This window comes from Hipposideros armiger, unplaced genomic scaffold (assembly GCF_001890085.2).
Source record: "Hipposideros armiger isolate ML-2016 unplaced genomic scaffold, ASM189008v1 scaffold_809, whole genome shotgun sequence".
NCBI lineage: Eukaryota > Metazoa > Chordata > Mammalia > Chiroptera > Hipposideridae > Hipposideros > Hipposideros armiger.
Window position 1 is genome coordinate 153,507 of NW_017732159.1, and position 10,825 is coordinate 164,331.

At 43.1% G+C, this 10,825-nt stretch overlaps 1 long non-coding RNA gene across 2 annotated transcripts in view; it reads right to left on the bottom strand.

The window, feature by feature from the left end:
• LOC109374311 (uncharacterized) overlaps positions 1–10,825 on the bottom strand; it is a 21,212-nt gene that overhangs the window by 7,816 nt on the left and 2,571 nt on the right. The window contains exons 2-3 of one of the 2 annotated variants that reach the window (XR_002122372.1): positions 1,509–1,969; positions 796–936 (exon numbers count right to left, since the gene is read on the bottom strand). This is a non-coding gene — a long non-coding RNA (uncharacterized LOC109374311). Of the gene's footprint in view, positions 1–795; positions 937–1,508; positions 4,390–10,825 lie in introns of those variants that run through there. The other variant, XR_002122371.1, reaches the window with a different exon arrangement.

The window sequence follows — 10,825 nt, forward strand, 5'->3', positions numbered from 1 at the left end:
CAGTGAAGCGACGTCCTCCACAACTAGACTGAAGAACAAAACGACAGCAACTTGTCTGTTCCCCTTCCCCCAATTCCCCAGCGCTGTTCCCATCCCAATTCCCCAATAAAAATCTTAAAAAAAAAGAAAAAAAGAAAACAGATGCATAATATACACAACATGCTTTATCCACAGCAGGGGACACAAAAAAGTTTAACATTATCTTTACTATGGGAGGTATGAGAAGGGAGACTCACCCCTTGAAGCCTAACGCCCTGCCTAAACCCCCTTCCCATAAATCCACTGTACTGAATGAAATCCTACACAGCTACCTCCTAAACATTTTCACGACTTGTCATTCGTCCCCCAGAGTACGTTTTTGACTTCAGCTTAACAGCTTTCCAATCTATAGGCTTTGTTGACACAATTATGGAAACAAGGAGCTCTGAGGTGCCTCTTCCAACCAGGCTGGTCTCAGAACATAAGGAGACTCTGGCTTGACTTTTGTGTGACCCTCAGCAAGTCACTGCCTTCTGAGCGGCAGTTCTCTTATTTGTGAAACACGGACAGCTCATGGGGCTGAGAGGCAGGAGAGAATCACTCCTAGTATTTAGCAGAGTACCTGGCACATAGCTAGATTCAAATTCTTCCACTTAATGTGCACTTGACACACTGCCCTTCTGAGCTGCCACAATCCCCTTTGTGTGGGGACAGGATGAGGAAAGGGGGGTAACGGAGAAGTATCAGAAAACCTTCAGGCACTGGGTTTATAGGGAGGGCCCCGAACCCCACTGAACCTCTTTGCAGACACCTTACCTGCCGCGGGAACGAAGACTGGATTATAGGCAGGATTCTGGTACCAGAAACTTGGGTAAGGCTGCTGGGCCATGCTGTGCACGATAAACGGTCTGGCACTGTTGCTGTCAAAACTGTTCTCTGAAGGGTTCATTTTCTAGGCTGAAAAACAGATGTTCACATTTCGGAAAGGCCCGCCACACTCAGCCTTGTAAATGCTGTGACAGGAGAGAAGTCATGCTCGCCCCTTCAGAACTCCAAGCCTGGGTGTCAGCTTCCTTACCTTCTCTTCCTGCTCCCCCGGCATCAGGGACTCACTCACCCAGCATTAGCGACAGAGGCTGCACTGCGCTTAGGGCCTGGGGACTGGTGCCCAAAGGCCGGGCCCACCTCCTTTCAAGCAAGTCCAGGCTTTGGGTGCGGCAGCGCCTTGGGAGAGTGAGGCCTTGGAAGCGCAGGAGCAATTCAGCGCCGGGCCTCAAATGCCAGGGGGTGCTCCCAGGGGCTGCACTTGAAGGCGGTGGCTTAGGCAGGGCCTACACCGTCCTTGTCCTCTGCCCCGCCAGCATGTCGAGCCAGCACCCTCCCCAGGCCGAGGCTCTCCTCAATCCAGGGGTCCATCCCCTCGGCTCAGGGGCGCCTCGCCTCCCCCCGCCCCACCTCCCCTGCAAGCCATTGAGCTCCAGCCCACCCGCCACCCCGCAAGACCCCTGCTCTGAATGCGGCACACGAACCTGCTCTAGCTCGAAGTCTGAGACTGGGACCCTTTGTGGTGGCACACGGCACACTTCCAGAGACACGTCTACAACCCGGAGCGTCTATAGCGGCCTTGGCGCTGGCGCCGCCTTTATATGCGCCACGGGTCGGCCACGTGCTGCGCATGGAGCAGGCACCGCCCCCACCATTCGCCCGCGCATGCGTCCTGTTCTAGGCCCGGGCCTGGGGCACCTCCAGAAAGCAAGTGAAGAAGCCCACCCGGGCTTGGACCCCGAGGTGTGGAGCAGTGGTGTGCGTCACGCCCTGGGTGCAGCCTTAATCCTCCCTTCTGGAACTCGTGCGCGGAGACGCCCTGTTGATGGCTCTTCCAGAGGGCTGGCAAGTCCCCTGTTCCCCTCGCTCTTCCGACTCTCCCCTCCACTTAAGTGTGTTGAATTAGGGCAGGTTATCGCTGCTTCTCTGAGCTCCTGGCCGCCTCCTGTTGAGAGGAGGAAGATTCACACAGGAGGTGCTCGAGCTTGCTTCATGCTACCAGGAGAAACATCAGGGAAGAGGCAGCTTTGGCAATTAGGATGCCACTGGTTGGGGAAGGTGGTGGACAGAAAGCCACAGCAAGCCGTCTGTGGGGTGATAGATGGGCAGTTTGAAAGTGAAGTTGGCAAATACAGACTGCTCTGTATTTGTACTTTTTTTTTTTTTAAGGCAAGATATTTTGGTATTTTTATCTCCTAAATGGAGAGACAGGGAGATGGTGCAGACAGTGGAGAGAGGGAATATTAGGATATTCTGAGGAGGAGAGTAGCTACACCTGGTTGCAATGTTTTGCCTTGGACGGAAGAAAGTCTTTAAGATTGGAGGGAAATGAAGGCCTAAAGGCAGGAATTTAAGCGCATTAGCATCTAATGAGCGATTTTTTCCCCCAATGAATAAAGTTAAGGCAGGAATAACACTTGTAGGGAGCATTGAGAATTTGGGATGACCAACAGCATTAGTGGGTAGAAATTGTGTTTGACCAGCAATAGCAGTGGCTGAAACTTGATCAAAGTTGTTCTTTCACATAAAGAAGTCTGGAAGTGAGCCATCCAGGGCTGGGCTGGTAGCTCCTTGCTGTCATGAAGAATCCAATCTCCTCTCTTTCCGCTCTACCATCCTTAGCCCTGGCCTTTATCTTCAAATTGCCTCATGTTTCAGGATACCTTTTCCAAGTAGAAACCAGGAGGAGGAGGAGGAAAAGGGGGTGTGGGGAGCACCAAGGGCACATTGCTGCTTCTCTGTCTTCAGTTTTGCTCTTCAGGAGTTTTTCTAGAAGACCCACCCAACTTCAGGTTTCAGCACATTGGCTTCTCATGGCTGAAAGAAGTTGTCTTTTAGCTGGGCATATTGTCACTTGGAAGAAACTGGGTTGCTGTGACTAAGGAAGAGAATGGGTATTAACAGAGCAGACAACTAACAATGTCTGCCATACTGCTGCCGGGAATGGAAGAAGCAGTAACCAACAGACATGCAAAAGGGTTGCTGGTAGATTTGGGGGCTGAATTGGGGTGGAGACCAGTAATTTGTATTGGCCCGCATCTGCAGTGGTATGTCACTTGCTCAGCCATGTTCAGTCGTTTGGACAAACACTGAGATGGTTGGATGGCTCAAAGACTGTGGTTTTGCAGGGCTTATGGAAAGAAAAGTCAAGGGTTTCAGAAGTTCAGTGTGATGGTGACAAAATAAAGTAATAATACATCATGGCACATATTGTATATCCTGCACTTGTTATGACCCTGCGCACGAGTGCCTCCTTAAATTTTGCCCCCCAGATACCTTACCTCACCCTTGCTAGTGGCCTAGGATAGCAGGAAGAGAAAGTAAGTAATGTTAGAGAGGAGTTGATCATGTGGAGAAAAATTAATGGAGGACTTCCACATGAGAGGTAAAGAGCTAGAGGAGCAGGGTTGTGGTCTGAATGGAAATTTGAAGTTTAGGATTTCATAGTTGGAGCAGTTGCAAGTTATAACAAGGTCCAACAGGTGGCCGGCCATGCTAGTGGTTTGCTTAAGTGCTATGGATGTGGAGGTCATTGGCACTGAGGAAGGAAAAGACCTGTGAAGCTGGGATTTTGGATGAATCACCCGCTCCTTCATATTGTAGTCATTATAGGTTCCTATGTCCTCAAAGAATGTGGCAGAGTGACCAGCTAGGTGAGAGAGAAACATCCCAAGATATTTGTATTCATAATTTTATAATATTTTTCTTAAAGAGTCCCCCGAATTTTATAGTAGTCCCCATAAAACTTGGATCTGCCACAAGCTGGTGGCCATGTCTCGGCCTTGCAGTGCATAGAGAGTGGGAGATTGAAGAGCCTCCTTATGAAGGCAGCTCAGTACTGGGGTGTCCTTGGGAGGGAACACAGTGCAGGAACTGTTCAATAAAGAGGTTGAGTGTACAGTGCCTCATTTGTAGCTAAATAGGGCTCCCAGGTGGCATAATTATTGAGAGGGTTGGTAGGAAGATCACCAGAAGGCAGGACTGGAATGAGAAGGTCCCCAAAATGCCTGCTAACTGGTTTTTGGGTTTGAGGCAGTGCTGAAAGATGTCAAGGATGACATCTGTTCCATAGATTCCAACTAGACCTCTTATGTAAGGCCTTTGAGCTGAGGCATTTTGTGTGAGGTAGGGTGTCAGAGGTTAGATGGTGGTTGCTATCTTGCTGTTAAGTCCAGTTGGTGAACTGTGCATTCTCCACTCAGGATTCCAAATGGGTATCATCATCATCTCTATTTTAAGATAAGGACACCTGAGATTCAGAGAGGTTAATTAATCTGCCCATATGTGTGAAGTTGCAATCCTACTACAGTAAAACCTTGGATTGCGAGTGACTTGGTTTGCAAGTGTTCCGCAAGACGAGCAAACATTTTTATTTGGTTGGTGCAAAAGTAATAGCAGTTTTTGCCATTACTCGTAATGCAAAAACTACTATTAACTTTTTTTTTTTTTTTTTTAGATTTTTATTGGGGAATTGGGGGAAGGGGAACAGACAAGTTGCCATCGTTTTGTTCTTCAGTCTAGTTGTGGAGGACGTTCCTTCACTGGCCCAAGTTGGCACCATCATTGCACTCTTCCCGGGTGAGGCAGCTCAGTCGCCGGCTTCTAGATGGCAGCTCACGCTGGCTGCTGGCTACACACGGTAGCCCATGGCAACCCACTGCAGCAGGGGCTGCAGCCTACACCGTCCCCAGTGACTCACGGCAGCCCAGCTCCAGGTCGAGCTGTTGTTCAGCATCTTAGCTGTAGAGGGCAGTGTCACTCGCCCTCATATGTGGGATCTGAACCGGGGCCCTCTGGTGTCCCAAGCCAGCTCTTAACCAACGCACCACTCATCTGGCCCTGCTATTACTTTTGCACCAACCTAATAATACATTTTAACTTGGTAAACAAGTGATGTCTTGCAATATGAGTAGTTTGCTTCCAGAATGAATTATGCTCGCAAACCAAGGTAGACTGTAGTTGGAAAGGGAGTGGGGCTGAGGTCTTTGGAGTCTCAGGCCCAGTGCCTTTTCTAGTGCTAGGGGGGTCAGCGTCACCCTCATTTTGACAATATAACAGTCTCTGTCTCTCATTAAAGCAGAATGATTTCTACTTTGCTTTCAGTTGACACACTGACTTCAGATTAAAATTTTAAATACAAGTATAATGATGGCCTATTTTTCCATACCTTGAGCCTCATCTTTAACATATTGGTCAGTAATAAACCCATGAAGGATGCTCAGCCTCACTAGTGATCCTGCATTTCCTTATTCCCTCCACAAATATTTGAATCCCTGCAAAGCAACCAGCACAATTCTAGCCCTAAGGAAACAGCAGGGAAGAAAATAACATTATAATTCCTAGGACGCCTACATTTTGTGGAATTTGCAATGAGATGCCATTTACAACTATCAGATTGGAGGGAGAAAACGTCACAACTCTGACAACACTAAGGGTTAAGGAGGAAGCGGAGTGACAAAAATATGCATACACTGCTGGTGAGAGTGTAAATTGGTAAAATCACTTTGGAGAGAAAGTTGACAGTTTCTTGAAAAGTTGAAAATGCGTCATACTCTGTGAACCAGCAATTCTACTTCCAGAAATACCCTACAAGTAAATCTTCAATACACACACAAGGAGACATTTATTAAAAATGTTTGTTGCAATAGCACTACTTGTAATATTAAAAAATTGAAAACCACCTAAATGTTCCTGAAATAAGAGACTGGGTAAGTAAATTATAGTATAGATAGATTACAAGATATTACACAGGAGTCAAATGAAGGATTTAGAATCACATTTGTCTCCATGGATAAATCTTAATTAAATACAAGGTTCTAATTTATAATTTTCTTTATAAATGTCCTTTAGAATTACAGTTTTTCTTCCTATTGAAAATGATTTATTTAAATTCCAAATTGGCAGAGAAGTTTTAAAATTTTGAATGACTGTTGGGTTTTAGCAAATGGTTTTCCTGCATCTATTAAAATAATTACATTTTCCCCCCATCTTCACCTTACTAATAAGGCAGATTTCTTAATAGATTTTTCTCTCATTAAACAATCCCTGTATCCTTTTCATACATTCAGTTTGGTTTTGATATATTTTAATATACACTGCAGCATTCCATTTGCTGGTATTTTATGTAGAATTTTGGAATCAAAGAATTTTCAATTCTCACATTGTCTTTTCTTGGTTTCAAGACATTCTAGCCTCATATAATCAGTTAGATAACTTGACATTTCTCCTGTTCTCTAGAGCAGTTTGCATAAGAGAAGGCTTATCTAAAATTAGTTAAGTGGACTGACACTACCCAACTTCAAGATTTACCATAAAGAAAGCTACGGTAATCAGGACAATGTGGTACTGGCAAAAGAATAGACAAAAAAGATGAGTGGAACGGAATAGAGAGCTCACAAATAGACCCACATACATATAGTCTTCGACAAAGGAACACAGGCAATAAAATGAAGCAAAGATAGTCTTTTCAACAAATGGCCCTGTAACAGCTGGACACCCACATGCAAAGAAAATGAATCTAGACACAGACCCTACACTCTTCAAAAAATTTAACTGAAAATGGACCATAGACCTAAGTGTAAAATGCAAAACTATAAAAAGCCTAGAAGATAACACAAGAGAAAACCTAGACGATCTTGGGTATGGTGATGACTTTGTAGATAGAACACCAATGGCACAATCCATGTAAGAAAGAATTGATAAGCTGGACTTCATTAAAATGAAAAACTCTATGAAAGACGCTATCAAATGAATGAAAACAGCATCCACAGACTGGGAGAAAATATTTGCAACAGACATACCTGGTAAAAAAAACTGTCATCCAAAATACACAAAGAACTCTTAAAAGTCAACATTAAGGAAACAAATACCCCAACGAAAGAAGGGGCCCCAAACCTTAACAGAGACCTCACCAAAGATTATGGGTTGCAAATAAACACATGAAAAGATGCTCCACATCTTATGTCATTAGGGAAATGCAATTTCAAACAATGAGATACCCCTACACACCTATTGGAATGGCCCAAATCTTGACCTCTTGTGGGGCACTGACCCCGCTAAAGGCGAGGGAGGATGTGGAGCAACAGGAACTCTCATCCACTGATGGTGTGAATGCAAAATGGTGTAGCTGCTTTGGAGTACGGTGTGGTGATTTCTTACAAAATTAAACATAACCTGTCTTATGATCCTGCCAACTATTGAAAATGGATGTTTTCTTTCTGCCGCTGTGATAGTAACAATTTTGCTACATAAGGTATAAGGACTTTCATGATTTTTAGAATTAGATTATTTCCCTTCGAAGCTAGGAAGAATGAAGCTTAAGACAAAGTAATGCTTTGCCAAGTTATCTCATTTTAACCTCACAATAACCTAGGAAGTAGGTATTATTTTTTTTCCGATTCTACGGATGAAGAATCTGAGACCTGTGTAGGTTAGGGAATTTGCCACAGGTCATAGATCTAGTAAGTGACGATGTCAGGCCTCTTTCCAATGTGTTCTTTTTGTTGTTTTGCTTTACACTTTGTTTTTTGTTTTGTAAAATACACATAACATGAAATTTCTCATTTTGAGGGCACAATTCAATGACATTAAGGACATTCACAATATGGTGCTATCATTACCACTATCCACAGCAAGAACTTTTTCATCATCCCAAACAGAAACTCTGCATCCATTACATAAGCACTGACCATCCCTCCTTCCTATCAGCCCCTGACAACCACCAGTCCTACTTCTTTGTCCCTATACATATGACCAGTCTATATAACACATGTAAGTGGAATCATATAATATCTTTTTGTGTCTAGCTTATTTCATTCAGCATTAGTGTCTTCAAGATTCATCCATATTGTAGCTTGTTTCTTCTTTTATTTTTTTTTCTTTATTTTTATTTTTTAGCTGAGCCATCCTGCCACCTGTTGGCAGCTCAGTAGCAGCTCAGTTCGGGCCGGGAATCGAACCGCTGTTGCTCAGAGCTCAAACTCTTGAGCGAGCTCTTAACCAACTGAGCCACTCGGCCCGCCCTTGTTTCTTCTTTTTTAAGGCTGAAAAATATTCTATTCCATTGCAATAATATTCCAGTTTATTACTGTGTGATCTAGAGTGAGTTACTTAACCTCTCTGTGCTTCAGATCCTTCATCTGTGGGGCCAAGAGCAGCAAAGGCATACAGTTGTAAAAATTAAATGAGTTGACAACATATATATAAAGTGTTTGGCACATAACAAGTGCTTACCAAGTGTTAATCATTACTTTTGTTGTTGATATTATTATTATTATTATTATTATTATTATTATTATTATTACAAAACAAAGTCCTAGGACACTCAGAGGCTGTTAGACACAGAATCCCTGGAGTGGGACCTGCAATTACTAACAGCCTAGTTTGTTTTCCCCTGCTAAGGCACGAACTACTCAAGGTGGCATTTTAACCTTTTGGGACATTGTTACATTTTGCTTCTTCTATACTGCTCTTCATATTATCTTCCTGAAACATAAAAACCATCATCTTCCACTGATAGTTCCCCATTACTTTTAAGGGAGAGTTCAAACTTAACATGTAAGCCCCTTCACGCTCTGTATCTATCTCTGGCCTTCCTCTCCAGATATCCTGTCATTCCCCGCGTGTACGTACTCCACGTTCCAGTCACAGCCAATGACCTCATTCACAAATATTTATGGTGCCCAGACAGGAACTGTGTAAGGCATTAGAGAGCCAGCAAGATACCAAAGTGGTTTTTGCCTTCATGGAGTTTACCTTATAAAGACATTTAATTAATTACAATAATCATCAGGGCTACGAGATAAAAAGTACTGTGTGCAAGGAAAACATCTACTACTGAAACCTACCAGGGCTCATCTAAACCACTGTCTTGACTCCCTGCTATGTTCCTCAACTGGTTCTGTTCTTTTTCTACCCCACCTGCTCCACTTTTTTGAAGACGCCTTTCTGACCTGTTTGTTCTTCTTACATACCCTCATAACGCCCTGTGCATATTGCTTTCACAGAATTTATCTCACTTGTTGGTTTGCCTGGATATTTCCCTCCAACACTCCCAGTCCTCCATGAGTCTTATATCTCTGTATTCCAGGGTATTAAAATAAATCTTTGTTGAATAAAGGATGTACAGTTTTAAAAATGTTTTTGTCTTTAAATATTTATAGATTCAGGAGAGGTTGTAGAAACAGTACAGAGAGTTCCTTGGGTATCCCACCACCCATCTTATAAAGCTGGAAAACATTATTAAAACTAGGAAATTGACACTGACACAATGCAATTAACTAGATTACAGGCCTTACTCAGATTTCATCACCTTTGTTTGCACTCATATTTTTGGTAGGTGTTATATACGGTTCTCTTAAATTTTATCATTTGCAATTATACCACAATCAAGATACAGAACTGCTCTGTTACCACAAAGAACTCCCTCGTACTGTCCCGTAATAATGATGTCCATTTTAACTAGATTTTTCTCTGTATTACAGGGAAGTGAGATGGAGAGGACACATTGCACATGAGCTCTGGAATGCACTGTCCCCTCAGAGATGGCCCTGGTAACTACTCCCCCAAATCCAAGATCTGTAGATCAGTTAAAATGCTAAAATTAACATTAAGAACATTTTAAATTATCTTAACATCTTAAATTATGATTTATAACATTCAGATATGGCTAAGCAAACTCGACTTTAGAAATTTTGTAGTCACATCTGTATTTTTCCAGGAATCGTTTCTGTTTTCTGTCTTTTCTACAATCATGACAAAGTTTCAAATGCAGTCTTAGGAGGATACTGTTTCATGGCCATTGGCACTTAATTAAAAGAAAATGCCTTATTAACTAAAAAGGAATGCTTGAAGCAATGTCATGCGCCTAGTTTTGGATCTTAGATGACATGGGAGCTGCTGTCCATTCCAAAGCAGTTAGTGTAATTGCTAGAAAATACTGATGTATGATGTCCCCAAACTGGGTACGGTAACTAGCTGTGATTAGTCAGCTTCCAAGCTGAGAGGCAAGACGTACAATGAAATCAAGGTGGTGTTGCAACTAATGATGCCAAGCACCCCACAGTTAGTTGTTCTACCACAGCAGATGCAAGGAGGGCAGCACCCTTCTTCCTGGCTGTTCCAATGCCCTCTGAGACTTTTTAAGGGGATGGTCACCTCGAGGGAAGGAATGGCAAGCAAGTACAAATATTTGGGGATAAATGTTCAATCTGTTCTTTTCCCAGTTAAGATAAAACACAAAGATTGGCTTCTTTGAAACTCTAGATACAGCAATCCAGACTGCCAGCCCTGTGTTTTAAATGTTAAAAAGTGATGCTTTAAGTATTAACGAACTAGCAGACTGCCACTTGTCTGACCCAACATCTATCCTCAATGTTTTGCTCCCTTAGAGCCTTGTTAGAGCTTGGAAAAAATGAAACTTTGCAGCTACAGTTGCCCAAACTGAAGCTGTAGAAAATGAGATGTATGAGAAAGTCTGCTGAGTTGGGGCTATGAAGTATTGTCCTGAGAAAGCTTTTACTTTCCTAAAAAAAAAATGAACATAGGTCGCTGAAGCCCTCCTTTCTCTCTCTTCCTGCCTTGAACAAGGGTGTGAAGGCTCAAACTGCAATAACCATCTGCAACCATGAGGGAAATGTCCAGAGAATCACAGAAATTGTGGCTCTGCTGTTCACAAGCAATTGAATGAACAACGGTAACTGCCTACCTGCAGACTGGTTATGTGAGCAAATAGACCATTATTTAAGTTGTTGCAATGGAATCTTTCTTTTTTTTTTTTTTTAAACATTTTATTGGGGGAATT